This window comes from Lissotriton vulgaris, chromosome 2_1, assembly GCF_964263255.1.
Source record: "Lissotriton vulgaris chromosome 2_1, aLisVul1.2, whole genome shotgun sequence".
NCBI lineage: Eukaryota > Metazoa > Chordata > Amphibia > Caudata > Salamandridae > Lissotriton > Lissotriton vulgaris.
Genome location: NC_141687.1, coordinates 1,120,604,049 through 1,120,621,643, shown reverse-complemented (window position 1 = coordinate 1,120,621,643; position 17,595 = coordinate 1,120,604,049).

Below are 17,595 nucleotides of genomic sequence, written 5' to 3'. Positions count from 1 at the left end.
ATGCTTTGGGCACTTTGCCACTGCTGTTCAGTGCCAAAGTGCAAGGGCTCCCTATTGTAAATTGTTGTATGGATTCGTGATTCCATGATTATTGATTTGATTTACTTGTCAGTCCCTAGTACAGTGCACTATGTGTGCCCAGGGCCTGTAAATCAAATGCTGCTGGTGGACTTGTAGCACTGATTGTGCCACCTACAGAAGCAGCTTGTAAAATGCATTGCAAAGCCTGTGTGTAGTCTGGGACTGCCATGTCGACTAGGCAGGTGTACACACTTGCCAGTCCCTAAACCTTCCCTTTTATGCATATTAGTCACCCCTAAGGTAGGCCCAAGGTACCCCTGTTGGCAGGGTGCATTGTATGTGAAAGGTAGGGCATGTCCTGATGTGTGTGGCATGTCCTGATAGTGAAATACTGACAATTTAATTTTTCACTATTGAAAGGCTATCTGTTCCCATAGGCCAGAATGGGCAGTTTCATAATAACATCTTATAAACATAACTGACCCAGGGAACAAGATAGGGAAATTAAGTTTAGTATGCCTGAACTCGGAATTTTAAAGTGCATGTTTTAGTGTGGGTGATTTTAACATTCTGTGTTTGAAAATACCACTTTTGAAAATTAGGTATTTTCTTGCCTAACTATCCAGCGTGCCTCTGCTAGGTTTTTATATTGCATGTCTGGCTTGTGAGTGACAGGAGCTGGGAGAGGGCTGCGGCTCCAGTAGTCTGATGAGTCAGGGTTGGGATGAATGGGACCTGGGTTGAATTTAGAGTAGGGGTAGGAGATTTTCTTTCACCTGCCTGGGCCAGTTCTGCTTTCAAGAAGGCTGTCCCTAACTCCTGCCATGAAGCTGCACCAGAGAGGACAGAACTGGTTTTGGCAGGGTACAGACAATTTCTGCCTTCAGAGACAAAGGATTTGTGTGTATAAAAAGGGGGACCCAGACCCCAGAACTTTAGATCACTTCTGGGAAATCAAGAGGAACCCTTGCCAAGGAGAAGAACCGGAGAAGCTCAAGGAGGATTACTGCCCCTGTGCTGTTTGCTCTTGGGGGTTGGCCTGCAGGTTTTGCTTGCTGCCAATGAAAGGAGGAAAAGGACTTTGCTGTTTGCTTTGTTACCTGCTTGAAGAAAAGATCTCCAAGGGCTTGAAACTAAGCTTGCCTCCTGTCTGAAGTCTCAGGGACACAAAGACTTCACCACCAGTTCCCCTGAATTTCCTTGCTGGGAATTCCAACCTGCAAAGAGGTGTCTGCTGCTGTTTAGGACCTCTGAGACTGTTTGTTGTTGGGAGCTGGAAGATCGACACAACGAGGAAGAAGCGTGTTGCATCTGCACTCATTTCCGACGCTTCGCCGAGTCACAGTGAAGACGCGTGCCACATCTGTACCCAGTCGCGATGCATTTCCAAGCCTTGGTGAAGAAGAGAGCCGCATCCACACCGAGTCCCGATGCATCGCTGAGAAGACGGTCGCAGCACTTGCTGTGCGGCTGCAAACATTCACGCATTGACCAGATCATTGCATCGCATCAAGCCGCCATTATATTGCATCGCACCAGATCGTTGCATCGCATCGGGCGCCATCTTGTCGCATCGTAACCGGAATGCAGTAAGAAACTAACGTATCCCCTCCTTTCCGGTAAGGAACTGACGCATCGCCTCCCCTGCCCCGCAGTAAGGAACAGGTGTGCAGCCTCCCCCGAAGCAAGGAACTGACGCTTCACCTTCCCTGCAACTCTTTTGTTTGTTTTGCGTGACCCATCTAAGGTACTTTGTTGGAAAAGTGTTGCATTCACAACTTGCATTTAACTGAACTATTTCTACCATTTCAAAGTCTTATTTTTAACACTGTATTGTAGATTTTTTCCATTTGGTCTTATTTAGATAAAGAATACTTATTTTTCTAAACTGGTGTGGTGTCCATTTGTAGAGTTTTCACTGTGTTACTGTTTGTGTTCACAAATGCTTTACACACTGGCTCTGAGATAACCCTGTCTGCTCGTGCCAAGCTACCAAGGGGGTGAGCAGGGGTTGTCTTCAGTGTGTAACTCCCCGTGAAGCAGGCACTGATTTACCTGGGTGCATTATGTTCACTTGTCTCGGATACAGGCAAGACAAACACTGTCACAAATAACTGGGTCTCCCCTCTCCTTGTGTTTATTGCATAGTAAAATTGAGAAGCCATGGGTATGCCCTTGCCATATACTTCTCACTCCTCTTCAGTGTATAAAGTTTCTATATATACACACCTGGTTCTGGGGGTGATGTGATTCAAAACTCAGCTGTCCCCACTCAAAAACAAGCATCAGACGTTACACCCATGAGTCAAAGGGTGCTAGAATTCATTCTTTTAAGTCCAATTAATGCATGTTCTCTGTGTGGTATGAGTGCGGACCCATCTGTGCATCAGACTGAATTTGGACCTTTTAGCTTATTCCCGGGGTTGCCAGATCTGAGTTTAGTTACTTTGGAACCGCCTTTAAATATGCAGAGTAGCATGTCTAAGAGAAAGATAGTATCAAAAGCACCTGAGGCACAGCCTGGTCTTGTTGTTCAGAAACTGGAAGACTTTTTGAAAGCTCTTATATCTACATCTTATGAGTGTGGGAGTATTGAAGTGAGTCAAGCAACTCTTCAGTCCATTAAAAGTACAGTTGGTGGATGTGGGGAAATTAAAGTTGGAATTGGATAGGATGATAAGTGGTTGTCTTACATTGGATCAGACAGAAATGTATCAGCAGAGTGAACTTCTGTTCATGAGTAAGGATGTTACAGGAGAGCAAGACAAGCCCATGACAAATTATCTGAATGAGTTCAGAAATATGAGGTAGATTTGGAGCATACAAAGGCTTTACGGAAAAGCCACGGGCTCTCTTTTAGGGATCAGAACATATGAGAATGCCAGGGTTGAAGATGCAAATTTGGGAATTAATTCACAGTATCTGAATTTAGAGTGAATGCGAGAAGTGGGAAGTTAAATGGTCAAAGAGAACGACTCCCAAGAGTATGACGGGAGAGCCACCTCCTCCCGGAGACAAGGGGGGGCGGGAGCTACAAGCTTTCCTTTGCAAGAGGTACCAGGTCGAGTTTACATACATGTACCGTGGCGTAGGAGTGATCTTGCGTCATTTACAAATGAATTTCCGAAGTTAAGAGAGAAGCCTCTGGAGTGGTACAAACAAGTTGAACAGTTTGTGAAAATTTTGAAGGTTTTGTGGACTGATTTGAATACCTTGTTTGATATTGTGGCCCAAAGTGATTTGGGGACGCGGTGCAAAATAGTCATAGAGTGGCCTGAGAGAGAGCGAACAAGAGATCCTGTGACTAATGGTCCTTCAGCTATAGTGATGAGGAAGTATGATCAGATAATGACATGGTTGAAGTCTACAGTGCCAACCCAAGATATTGACTGCGTCAAGATCAATCGGATGACCCATGAACCAAAAGAAATTATTCATGTACACTATGAGAGATTGTTACAGGTATTTAAGCAGTGTTGTGGATGGAAACACTGGAGCCTAAGTACATGGACATGTTGTGCCCAGGTTTGTGATAGGATTGAGGACTGAGATTAGTGTAATGATTCAACAGCATTTGATTTGTAGTCAGAATTTGTCGGTTGATGAGATTTTGTGGTAGGCTAAATATTGCAACAATGAGATTGAAATGAGGCAGAAAAGTTAAAAGAAAAATGGATGATGGCTGCTCAAAGAGGAATTCAAAATCCACCATTTATAGGGAATGCCCCTCCAATGCAGGCAGTGTATCAACAGGGAGCTCTAGCGATGCAAGGTGGAGGTGGATTTCAGTCCCAAGGTAGAGGTCTGGGTGTCCCTATTGATTCGAGTACTGGAATTGATGTGGCCACATTGAAGAAATCTAATCCATGCCACTACTGTAAAAGGTTGGGCATTGGAAGAAAGAATGTTGTCTTAGTCCCACAAATCAGGGCAAAAATTTAGGGTTTGTACCACCTCAGAACAGTAATTCCATGAAGCAACAGAACATACCCAGATCTCAGAATTTTAATCTTCCATAAGCTCCAGTGATGCAGGTTCCCCAACCATTAGCTGCTAATGTTTCTCTGATGTTCTTCAAACCAGGTCTTAAATTTGAATTAGAATGCTTTCCAGAAAAACAATCCTTACGAACAACTTCCCATGTTCGAGACAAGTGAAACTTTCAGGATTGGTCAGTGTTCCTGAATTTCTTGAGGGGAGTGGACGATTGCATGCTTGACGCAGTCATGGAGGAAAACAAGAGTGGCCCATTTATTGATGGTGAGATAAATGGCTATGATGTATCATTTTTGGTTGATACTGGTTCTACCTGTTCTTCTCTGAGATCAGTGGAAGTTCCAAACCTACCCCTCTAGGTAAGAACCATCCAAGTTATTGGAGTTGCTAATTGTTAGAAATGGGGGTCTCTCGCTGGCAATGGTTTGCACCATTGTCCAAGTAGGAACCCTTCTTCCTAGTCAGGGTAAGGGGGATACACTTCTAAAATAACCCCTGCTCACCCCCTTGGTAGCTTGGCACAAGCAGACAGACTTATCTCAGAGGCAGCGTATAACGCATTTGTGAACACATCCTGCAATACAGTGAAAACTCTACAAATGGATACCACACCAGTTTAGAAAAATAAGAAATCTTTATCTAAACCAAACGAGACCAAAACGACAAAAGAAATCCACAATACAGTCATACAAATATGACTTTCAAAAGGTAAAAAATTGTTCTGTTCAAAACAAATTGCAGATGCAACACTTTTCACACAAAGTACCTTAGATGCGTCGTGCACACAAACAAAAATAGTCGCAGGGAAGGTGATGCTTCGGATCCTTACTGAAGTGGAGGTGATGTGTCAGTTTCTTACTGTGCAGAGAGGTGATTTGTCCGTTTCTCGCTGCAACCCTGGTGGTATTGCAGCCGTGGTGCCCAGATGCGATGTGTGAGAATTAGGGATGCATTGGATCTCGATGCGAAGGCAGCAATGGCGCTTGCGTTGGTTTCTTCAGCCGCGGTCCCAAGAAGCATTGGTTCTTGCAGCCACACAGCAGGGCATGTGTCGGAATCAGTGCACTCAATGCCACTAAGCTGGCGATTTCTGAAGCCATTGGCAGGCGCTGCGTCAGTTTCATCGGCAATGCGTTGGAAACAGGTGCTGGATACATCACGCTTTTCGAAGTTGCGTTACTTTTCCAGCTCCCAGCGGCAAACAGCCTCCAGAGGTCCAAAGCAGCAGCAAGCACCTCTTAGCAGGTCAGAACTCCCAGCAAGGATTTTTAGGGGAGCTGGTGGTGAAGTCTTTGTGTCCCTGAGACTTCAGAACAGGAGGCAAGCGCTATTTCGAGTCCTTGGAGATCCTTCTCAAGCAGGGGACACAGCACACAACAACGTTTTTGTCCTTTTCTTGACAGAAACAGCCACTGCAGGCCAACCCCAGACAGCAAACATCAATGGGGTACTCCTCCCCCTCAGTTTTTCCAGCTGTTCTCCTTGGCAAACATTCCTTTTGATCCCCTGAAGTGATCTAAAAGTCTGGGGTCTGGGCCTCTATTTTTATAATACTAAATCCTTTGTTCTCTGTGGCAGAGAAGCTCTTTGCCCAATCAAAACCAGTTCTGTCCTCTCTGGTGCATCTTCCTGGCAAGAGGTGGAGACAGCATTGTCTACGGCAGACCAGGCCAATTCAGGTATGAAAGCAATCTCCTCCCCCTACTCTGGCTACAGCCCAGGTCCATTTAGCCCAGCCCTGACTGATCCTGGGAAGGCAGGACACAGTGAACCCCCACCCCAGTGGCTGTCTGAACAGAATGCACATCCCCAGCCCTGTCACTCGCTCTGAGACACATTTACAGGCTGCTGATGTAGGTAGCACAATCAGTGTTGCATGCCCACAATCAGCATTTTATTTACAGGCCCTGGGCACACACAGTGCAATGTACTAGGGACTGACTAGTAAATCAAATATGCCAATCATGGAATCACTAATCCATAACAACAATTTACCGGGTGCACATGCACTTTGGCACTGAACAGAAGTGGCAAAGTGCCCAAAGCATCTAGACCAGCAAAAACGAAGTCCAACACACAGCAAAATAACAGGAGGCAAAGACAAAAATACAGGGGAAACCCACGCCAATGAGGCCATGTCTAACAACAATCAACAGATGAAGAACCACATTACTGAGGATGTTCCTGTAAAGATAGGATTTTTTTGGGATAATCATCAATTTGTGTTTTATGATTCAAGTCTCGTAAATTTTTTAGGACATTATTTGTTGTGCAAATCGAACTGCACCATAGAAGTGCAAATTTATGATGACTCAAAAGACCACGCCCACAACCTCAGTATCATCCTCCACAGCGAACTATCCATTGTACGTCAAGCCAACATCGCCTCCGCAGCCTGCCTCCACACACTCCATTTGCTTTGAAAGATCTTCAAGCCAACATCGCCTCAGCAGCCTGCCTCCACACACTCCATTTGCTTTGAAAGATCTTCAAGCCAACATCGCCTCAGCAGCCTGCCTCCACACACTCCATTTGCTTTGAAAGATCTTCAAGTGGCTCCCCATCAACAGTCTCTGCCCCCTGGTTTACGCCTGCCCTCAGGAAAAGTACGAGCGCTTGCAAGCACCTTGAAAGAGCTTGACGTAAAAATGTTGATATCAACGACAAACTAGTTTACAAATAAGCCCTAACTCTCACCTTAAACTTATTCTTATGGGGAAAAAAATATATATTTCCTCGAAAATTGAGGCTGTTGAAAATAAAAGTAAGGAGATTTTTAAAATAGTGAAAGAATTTGCCTCCCCCAGAGTTGTGACTAGGATGTTCACTCCTTCCGCGATATGGGTGGGACACACGGCTTCATACTTCTTTGACAAAATTTAAAAAATCAAAGACGCTTTTGCCAGCCACCCCCTGGCTCCAGGATCCAACACTGAGTTTCCCTTCCTCCTCCCTCGGACCAGCGTTCCCTCCTTTTCTGAGTTCCCCCCTCTCCTCTTGGTGACCTCAGCAGAAAACATGATCCATGTCCAGCTTCTAACCTGGGATCAACAGCTGCGACCATCAACCCAGTAATCAATCAGATGCTGAATGTCTCTCTGCAGCTTGGGCTTGTCCCTATTAGGTGGAAGAAGGCGCAAATACTTCCCCTTCTGAAAAAGCCAACCCTAGACTCAGATGTAGCCTCCAACTATAGGCCCATTTTTCTTCTACCATTTTTTTCCAAAACGTTGGAAAAATATGTTAATGCGGTTACCACCTGGTTTGTAAAAACTAATGACAATGACATACTGCATCAGAGCCAATTGGGTTTCAGGCCAAATTTCAGTACTGAAACAGTGCTCCTTGAAGTCTTGGAGCCCCACATTGTTTAATATTTTCATGTCCCCTCTGGCCAATCTAGTTGAGTCTCATGGAGCAAACATAGGGGCCGAATATGATTGCGGATAATCCGCATCCTCCGGGCCGTCGGAAGCCACCGCCGGCCCGAAGGATGCAGATTATCTGCTGCAGACTGGAAAAAGACCCCCCGCCAGATTAGGATGGCTGGGGGATCTATTTTCCGTCCGCCGCTTTTCTGCCGCGGGCACCTTCCGACCGCGGCGGAAAAGCTCTAACATGGCTGGCGGTGTCTATCAGACACCGCCAGCCATATTAGGATAGCTGCGGTCAGATGCCTTTCCACGGCGACATTTCCGCCGTGGAAAGGCATACTGTGTTTTCTTCGGGGGCCCGTTGCGGGCCCCCAGGGGTGAAGGGAATGTGGGGGGTGCACATGGGGGGTACCTATGGCACCCCCCTGCCTATGCGTGCAAGAAGCGGCAGGCACCACGCGGTGCCTGCAGCTTCGTGCATACAAAGGTAAACATGCATTTTTTTAACATTGCGGCGTGTGCTGCTTCAAGCAGCACCCGCCGCAATGTTAAAAATACAGGATGTGACCGTGAGGGTGGCGGTCACATCCTAATTAGCACGGAGGGACCGCCGCTGCCCCTGCGGACGGTCCCTCCTCCTCTGGGGTGGCGGACGGACGCAGGTCCATCCGCCATCCTAATAGGCCCCATAGTGTTGTAGGCTGAGGACATGCAGTTGCTCTTCACTTTTGACAATGACACAGATTTCAATGGCGAAGGGGTCAATTCCTTGTTATCAGAGGTGTTTGCCTGGCTGCAGCTAAATCAATTGTAATGCAACTCTGACAAATCGTAAATTTTCTTTTTTTAGCCTGCCCCCCCCAGCAACATGTGGTGCCGCTGATGGCCACACGTCATGTATCCACCTACTACCTCGGTCAGGCCAGTTAAAAACTTGAGGGTGAAAATGGATGACAGCCTAAATATGAAATCCCAAAGTCAAACGGTAGCCGGACAATGTTTCGTCTTCCTTAAAATGCTGAAACAGTTCCTGCCCCTGACGATCTTTTCAGGAACAAGTTGTCAAACTTTGGAATGGCATGCCGCCTAATTTGAGACAGACACATGATCTCCTCCCTTTAAGGAATGTCTTAAAGACCTGGTTCTTCCAGCAATAGCCTGCTCTGTCTGACCTAAACCAGCTTGTCACATTCACCTAGCGCCGGGACACTCAGCCGAGCAGCAATGCGCTCTACAAATACCCTGGTAACATAACATAACCTGGAATACAGTAACTCAGGCCCTCATCACGAGCTAATTGGAATATGTCAACGCACTCAATGCTGGCATCACCACCAAACTCATGCAGAAACTACATCTGATATAGAATGCAGTGGCCAGACTGATCCTCAGCCTGCACAAGAGAGCCCACATAACCAAACACCTGAAGGACCTCCACTGGCTCACAGTCCAGAATAGATACCATTTTAAAATCCTGACCCACGCCTAGAAAGCCCTCCCCAAACAAGGTCCTGCCTACCTGAACCACTGACTACACTTCCACCAGCCTGACAGGATCCTCCGCTCGCTACACCTTCCCCTTTCAAACATATCACGCCTCTGACGCAGCCTCACCGGAGGACACTTCTTCTCCCACCTCACTGCCACAGCCTGGAACACCCTACCCCTCCACCTCCGCACTGCACCAACGCTGACAGACTTCAGGAAGGCATTCAAGACCAGGCTGTATGACTAAGAGCAGCAGCAAGTGCCTGGATACCCCCTGGGGTGAATAGCCACTCTCTACAAACATAACTTGATTGTTTGATTGATGAGAATATTGCCTTAAATTGGCAAATCAAAAATTTATTTTTGGAACTTATCCGATGATGACGACAGAAGGCTTGCCTTTAAATCTCAGAGATTCAGTGACACCAGAAGTTTGGGATTTTTCAGGAAATCACATTGGTCTCATTAAAGGAGTTTAGTCTATCTGTAGTCAGATGCAGCCGAATGTGAAATATCCCACAACACCACAGTTTAATTTGATCCCTGGAATGATTGCTGGAATAACCCCAGTTATCAAGACAATCAACAAGGTATACTGAAACAGATCATGGGTAGTCCATGTTACTCACCCATTATGGCCCAGCAGAAGCTTAGCGGCAAGTACCACATAGTGCAGGATTTTTGCAAAATCAATAGCATTGTGATTCCCTGTTGTACCAAGGTACTAAATTATGCTGTAATATTGCTTCAAATTCCATGTGAGGCTGAGGGGCTTACTGTTATTGATTTGTGCCAGGCATTCTTCTCCATACCCTTGCCTGAGGACACTCAGTTCTTCTTGGCATTCAGGCTGTGTAACCATGTTTTGGCATGGTGCTGAGTCTGGCAAGGAGAGCCCCTTCATATTTGATCAGATCCCTAAGAAGAATTTGGGATCTTTGGTTATGCCCTGTAATTCTGTCCTGGTCCAGAAGACTGACAACCTGCTTGTTACATCAAATCTGCATGATGCAGGCAAAACGGACACTATTGCACTGCTAAACCACTTGGCTGACAACAGGCATAAGGTGTCCCCAAATAAGTTACCGTAATGTTTGACATAAGTCTTATATCTTGGTCATCATATCAAGAAAGGATTGAGCAGGGTGTCACAAGAGAGACGTTTGGGGATCATGCAAATGAATTTGCCAACAACACAGAAAGAAGTCGGGATGATTTTGGGAAGAGGGGCTACTGTCATCAGCAAATGCCCAACTTCTCCCTAGTGGCTAAGCCTTTACAAAGGCTGTCACACAAGGATTTGTCCGATCCAATGCCTTGGGACAATGACTGTCTGGTTGCCATCCTAGAGTTCAGAGAACGCACTATGAATGTCTTTACAATAAAGCAATTTTACTTTTTTGTAGTAAAAGAGAGGGCCGTTCTCTTTAAGTGTTAACACAAAATCAAGGAGGAGCTCAAAGACGAGTTCCTTACTTCTCAGCCATGTTAGATCCAGTGGTTGCAGTGCTGCCTGGCTGCTTTAAAGTAGTGGCAATGAAAGGTGTCAGCCTCGAAAGGTGGGAAAGTATAGTAATGGGTCATCCCATGACTGTCTATGTTCCTCATTCTGTTGAAATTTTGTTAACTAGAATGAGGACACTGCACCTCAAGAACAGCCGCCTGACCCAGTATGAGCAAACCATTTGGCGGCGAGCATGTGTCCCTAAAGAGGTGATCTGTTTTGAATCCTGCCACTGTGCTACCCCTTCCTAAGAATGAAAATAATGATGGTGAGGTGAAGCTTAATTGTCTCAATGTCACTGAGCTATGCACCAAGCTGAGACCAGATATACATGAGGATCCACTACCTGAACCTGATTATGTATTGGTTGTGGATGGCTCATGTTTACAAGATCAAGAAGGGGATTTGAGAACTGCTTACACAGTCTGTACCATTTCATGAGTAGTGGAAGCTGCTTGGCTACAAGAGTAGTTTCTGCACAGGTGGCTGAATTGATTGCTCTGACTCGAGCATGCCATGTTTCAGATCAATTACATGTGACTATATTTACAGACGGTCAGTATGGCTTTGGTGTGGTGCATGACTTTGGACAGTTATGGTCCCAGAGGTAAATGTATGACATCATCAGGATCCCCTATCCATAAAGGTGAGTAGGTGAGAATACTATTAGAGGCCTCACAATTGCCTGCGCAAGTTGCAGGCGTGAAATGATCCGCACATTGCAAGAGAGATGATTATGTGACAGTCAACAATAGATATGCGGATGAAGTGGCAAGCTACTGCGCTTACAATTCTTGTACATTTAATGGGGAGTATGAAAATGAAGGAACATACAAGACCAATTACAACCTTTCTCTCACACCAGCTGATACTTGGCACGAAGTTAGGAGGTTACAGTAGGAGGTGTCAAAAGGAAAACAGCAGAGTTGTACAAACACAGGTTGTGTTAAAAGAAATGAAGATGAAATATGGGTTTCAGGATATGGCAGAGAAATGTTGTCAAATAGTTTGTTGCCACCAATGGCTAGACATCACCATGTACCAATCACCAGGTGGGGAGGAGTAATATCTGTCAATTCAGTTTCCCGATGTTAACATTCAAAAATCAGAGTGAGAATGGACACTTGTAACTGCGTTACCTAGGTTTCATCTTTTTTTTAAAAACCCTCATACACGCAATGGTAAGATCGTTAGCGGTATATCTTGATTCTCCGCTCATACACATGCGTTATTGCATCATCATTGGGTCTATTATTTGTGCTGTATGCAAGCCTCAAGCCTGAGGCAACCTGTGGTTGACGCAATAGTGTCCAGAGATTGGTAATGACCCTCAAAAATATTCAAAAATTCATTAAAAAACAAGCCTTCTCCCTTTAGTAACTTTTAATAAGAATTGGGTGAGGGATGTTGTTAAAAGATGTTGTTAAAATAAATAGGTGGGTATACTGTTGGATCGTGTTACTAGATCCTGTTATACCACTTGGAAGACGGTCGACATGTTTCTGCCCCACCATGCCCAGCCGGGTCTGTGGAGCATTCATCAGGACTTTAAAACAAATAGTACTTACACGATTTGTGTAGTAATTTAAGTGGTTTATATGTAGCCACTGTGTTTCTTTTGGAGGAAATGATGTACATGTAAATACAGAGACAAAAGCAAACTAACAATACGGAGTACGTATATAGCACACACAGCACTTATTCAAATCTAGTTCTTTTCTCAATTTGAGTCAAATTATGGTTGGCTTATTGTAGCTTTAATACCTACTGGGAAAGTGTGGGTATGGGGACTATCATGGTTCAGCTATATATGAAGGATAGTTAAAAACTGGCTGGTCTGATGTTTTAGGCCAGTTTAGTCAGAGTATTTCAATATTAAGAATCTGCCTTTATTCACTGCGTAAATTCGATATTATTAAAAATGTGTACAGAAGACTGATGGCGTTGTCACCCGTTTACCGATTATTAACATAAAAAATGTTATTACCTCTATTAATTCTCATGCGCGTTGCTTCAGGGGTTAAGGATACACTGATCCCAGGTTGAAAGTAAAGTAACACGGGCAGCATTTAGTTGTAGTTCTACTCACGGGCGAGGGATCTCTTTCAAGCGTTCGTCTTACCCGCTTGCAGCGTTTCTGAGTCTTGTGCTGGCTCTGCCCCCGGAAGTAAAGAGGACCTCCTGGGCGTCCTCTCTTCTTTATGCGAAAAATAGGGCTGCAACATAGAAACAGGACAGCGTACCGTTTCTAGTTGTAGTAGTCTTTTAGTCGTAGTGTTCTGATTTATGGTAGAGGTTAAATTTTAACGTTTCTTATAACTTCATTATAATGCGGAAAGACTATCTTTAAGCAGTTGTTTTGCATTCATGTTTCCTATCAAGTAGAACTTAGGGCACTAATAACTTTGTGAACAGTGATGAACATAAAAGACAGACACTTATGTTGTATTTCTTCAGTGATGCACTTGTCATAATCGGTGGAATTGATATTTCAAATCACTTTCACCTTCGTGTTATCTCATGATTTAAGTATGGTCAATTATATTCCATTCGTATCAAATGTTCATTTGAACAGCACTTGCCTATTATCTGTTTCAGAGCAATGGTAAGCAGAAAGGACAGACTACTATAATGGCCTATCAAACCGTACTTTCTTTTATGGTCAGTTGGTAAAATTATCTAGCTGCAGGAGTTTGCATTGTCCACTGTGATAAGTGGCCATGGTGTATAACGAGAAATACTGGGATAAGCAAGTATGGAGGACATATGTGGACTCAGCTATACGGAAAACGATATCAATGAGATTTTGTCTGCTTAGCCGCTGTTACAAAATACAGATCTCACACAAGCACTGGCATAAACGGATGATTGGAACACGTTAACAGAAAAGAAGAGAGAACAAATCTGGACTGCCATCCACAGCATAATTATGACAGAATATGTAAAATCTAAAACAGCACCTAAAGGTTTATGGGTCAATAATGCCCCACAAATTTTTCTACACGACTTGGTGTTCAGACGAAACTGGTCATCAATATCCTGGAAATGTACATTAGATTACTTAGTGCTGATAGTAAAAACAGCAAAGAGATTATCTGATGAACTTCTAGCACAGATCCATATTTGTGAAAGCGAACTAAAAATAGTGAACACAACCGGCTACAAAAAAATATTAGAAGAAATCAACAAAGAAATGAATGAAACAAATGAGTACATAATGCAGAATAAATTACAAAAACTAGCAAAAGATTTCAAACGTTTCAGTCAAGAAAGAATGCACCCTTATTCCAAAGAGGAATATACAGCACCAGAACCAAACTCTGATAATGAATCAGGAGGTTGGAACTCGTCGGACACCTCAGAGGGAAGTTCAGAAGATCAAACGCCAAAGAGAGGAAGAAATAATTATCGTTACCAACACCCACGGAGAGCCAGCAGATGTTCCAGACCGAATTTCACAGGACATCAAATCCCGTTCTTCCAGCCATATATGCCACAATACCCAGGGTGGATGAATCCATATAATCATGGAATGCCACCAATGCCACATATGATGGGACAACAGATGCCAGGAACAACAGATCCCCAACATCATCATTCTTTTTTAGTGAGAGGCCAAAACAAACAAAGAGGACGACGAAAAAATCTAACGTGGCAAGATCAACAACGGAATATGCTGACTCGGAGCATGTCAACAGAAAAACCAGGGACCAGCAAAGCGAATCATTAATTGTAAACCTCACGGACACCATCCTGTCAGATGACCAAATTAGAGTTCTGAACAAAGGATTAGGATTCGTCCCCACACCAACGTTAGATATCTTCAAACTGAAATGCAAATTAGCAGAATTCTGTAGAATTTTGTAACTGAAAGCATATTTCACAGGCACAGAACCTCGTATACTTGAGGGCGACACCAACCTGAGAAGAAAACCAACGTTTAACCCCCCCAAGTAGTATGGTTCCAATAGAAATCCAGATTTTTGAGCAAGCGCTTATGAAAGGAGTAGACAAATTGAGGAATTACAACAAGAAACCTTACCAGAACATAACCAAGAGGGAACGACAAGCTCTAGATGCACTACAGAAAAACGAAAATGTGATCATAAAGCCAGCCGACAAGGGGGGCGGTATTGTGATTTTAGGGAAAGAAGGGTAAAACCAACAATGCCTTACCCTCCTTTCAGACCCTAAATTCTACAAAAAAATTCTGATTGATCCAACTCTCAGACTAAAAAATACCATAAGCATATTGGTAAATGAAGCAGAAACCAACACATGGATTACTAAACATGAAGTAGAGTTCCTGGTGACATGAGAACCTAAGATACCGTTTTTCTATTCACTACCCAAGACACACAAAAACAGACTGCCCCCTCCGGGTTGCCAAATGGTCTCGGGTATAGGTTCGGTACTTGAACCCCTATCTAGATTTGCCGATAAATTTCTCAAGCCAACAGTACAGCGAACACCAACATACTTAAAGGATACTCGAGATTTGTTGAATCAGCTTACAGGAATGAGCTTCAATGAAGAAACAATGCTATTGGTAGGGTTAGACGTAGAGTCGCTATACACCAGCCTCCCACAAAAGGAGACGTTACAAACCCTGGAAGACATCCTATTTTTGGGAGAATGGAATCACAAAACCCCACGTCACTTTGTACTAGAGTGCTGCCGATTAGCACTAACCGAGAACTATTTTGAATACAACGGGACTCTCTTTGTACAGAGCCATGGAACTTCCATGGGAAGTGCGTTTGCGCCATCAGTAGCAGGACTCTTTGTTAGCGAATTCGAGTCAAGACACGTTCTCAATAATGCCAATCCATTTATTACCAATATTTTGTTTTGGAAACGATATATTGATGATATCGTAATGGTGTGGAATAATCACAGAGACATAAACCTATTCATGGAATGGCTCAACCAAAGAGACGTGTTTAAAATTCACGTTTACAGCAGATCATCACAGTCTGGATTTCTTAGATATAGCAATTTTTGTTGAGAATGGACAGATTGAAATGAAAACATTCTACAAATCGACAGCAAAAAACAGCCTTCTGTCGTATAAGAGTTTTCACCCTAAACCATTACGAGAAAACTTACCATAGAGCCAGTTTCTAAGACTCAAGAGGAACTGTAGCAAGACAGGCGATTATAACAAGCAAGCTAGAGAATTGAGCCAAAAGTTGATGAAAAGAGATTATCCGCCATAATAGCGAAATGCCAAAAAAGAGCTAAGCACCAGCCCAGAGAATGTCTACTCCAAACGACAGTGAAGGAACCAATGACTAACCTTGTGACTTGTGTGACAACTTATAATCCAGCATCATACGCAGTACAAATAATTGTAAATAAGAACTGGCGAATACTGACGTCTGGAAAAATGGACTGGCCTAAACCCAGATTTGCGAATAAAAGAACTCAAAACATAAAAGACATTCTGGTACGCACACGACCACAGCAATATAAAAAACACGAAGTGATAAGGAATATAAGTATGGTCCCAATAGTGGGCCATTACCCATGTGGTACCTGTGTGGTGTGTAGACTAAACACAGCAACAAAAACCCTACAATTGATGGAATCTTTGCTCTGGACACAAAGACAACATACAAATTGTAATTCATCACATGTCGTGTATATGATTCTCTGTCCATGTGGAAAGAAATACATCGGAATGACCTGTAGAAAAATCAAGTTAAGCATTGGAGAGCACAAAAGCAATATCAAAACAAAGAAGAACACAACGAAATTGTGTGCCCATTTTGTAGAACAAGGACATCAAGCGGAAGATCTTAGATGGACCGTAACAGAGATGTTACAAAACAAAACCCACAACCCTAAAAGAATCCTATTCGAAAGGGAACAAAGATGGGTGGACCGGTTGAAAACGAACATAACCGGACTCAACGATGATGTGCCCTGGCATTAATTTGCTAAATACTGAACCAACAACTGAATGACTTCCGTGAGAATCCATACCGACATATAATAAACAGGGTGACTAAGAATATACAACACTTGATGTCCAATACTTAAAAAGGTCTCGGGTAAAATAAGTGAATACAGGGTCTATGACATCAATATTCCAAGTAACATAGGTAATTTTACCAACTGACCATAAAAGAAAGTACGGTTTGATAAGCCATTATAGGAGTCTGTCCTTACTGCTTACCATTGCTCTGAAACAGATAATAGGCAAGTGCTGTTTAAATGAACATTTGATACGTATGGAATATAATTGACCATACTTAAATCATGAGATAACACAAAGGTGAAAGTGATTTGAAATATCACTTCCACCAATTAAGACAAGGGCATCACTGAAGAAATACAACATGTGTCTGTCTTTTATGTTCATCATTGTTCACAAAGTTATTAGTGCCCTAATTTCTACTTGATATGAAACATGAATGCAAAACAACTGCTTAAAGATAGTCTTTCCGCATTATAATGAAGTTATAGGTAACATTAAAATTTAACCTCTACCATAAATCAGAACACTACGACTAAAAGACTACTACAACTAGAAACGGTACGCTGTCCTGTTTCTATGTTGCGGCCCTATTTTTCGCATAAAGAAGAGAGGACGCCCAGGAGGTCCTCTTTACTTCCGGGGGCAGAGCCAGCACAAGACGCAGAAACGCTGCAGGCGGGTAAGACGAACGCTTGAAAGAGATCCCCAGCCCGTGAGTAGAACTTCAATTAAATGCTGCCCGTGTTACTTTACTTTCAGTCTGGGATCAGTGTATGCTTAACCCCTGAAGCAACGCGGATGAGAATTAACAGAGGTAATAACATTTTTTATGTTAATAATCGGCAAACGGGTGACAACGCCATCAGTCTTCTGTACACATTTTTAATAATATCGAATTTACACGGTGAATAAAGACAGATTCTTAATATTGAAACTCTCTGACTAAACTGGCCTAAAACATCAGACCAGCCAGTTTTTAACTATCCTTCATATATAGCTGAACCATGATAGTCCCCATACCCACACTTTCCCAGTAGGTATTGAAGCTACAATCAGCCAACCATAGTTTAACTCAAATTGAGAAAATAACTAGATATGAATAAGTGCTGTGTGTGCTATATACGTACTCTGTATTGTTAGTTTGCTTTTGTCTCTGTATTTACAGGTACATCATTTCCTCCAAAAGAAAAACAGTGGCTACATAGAAACCACTTAAATTACTAGACAAA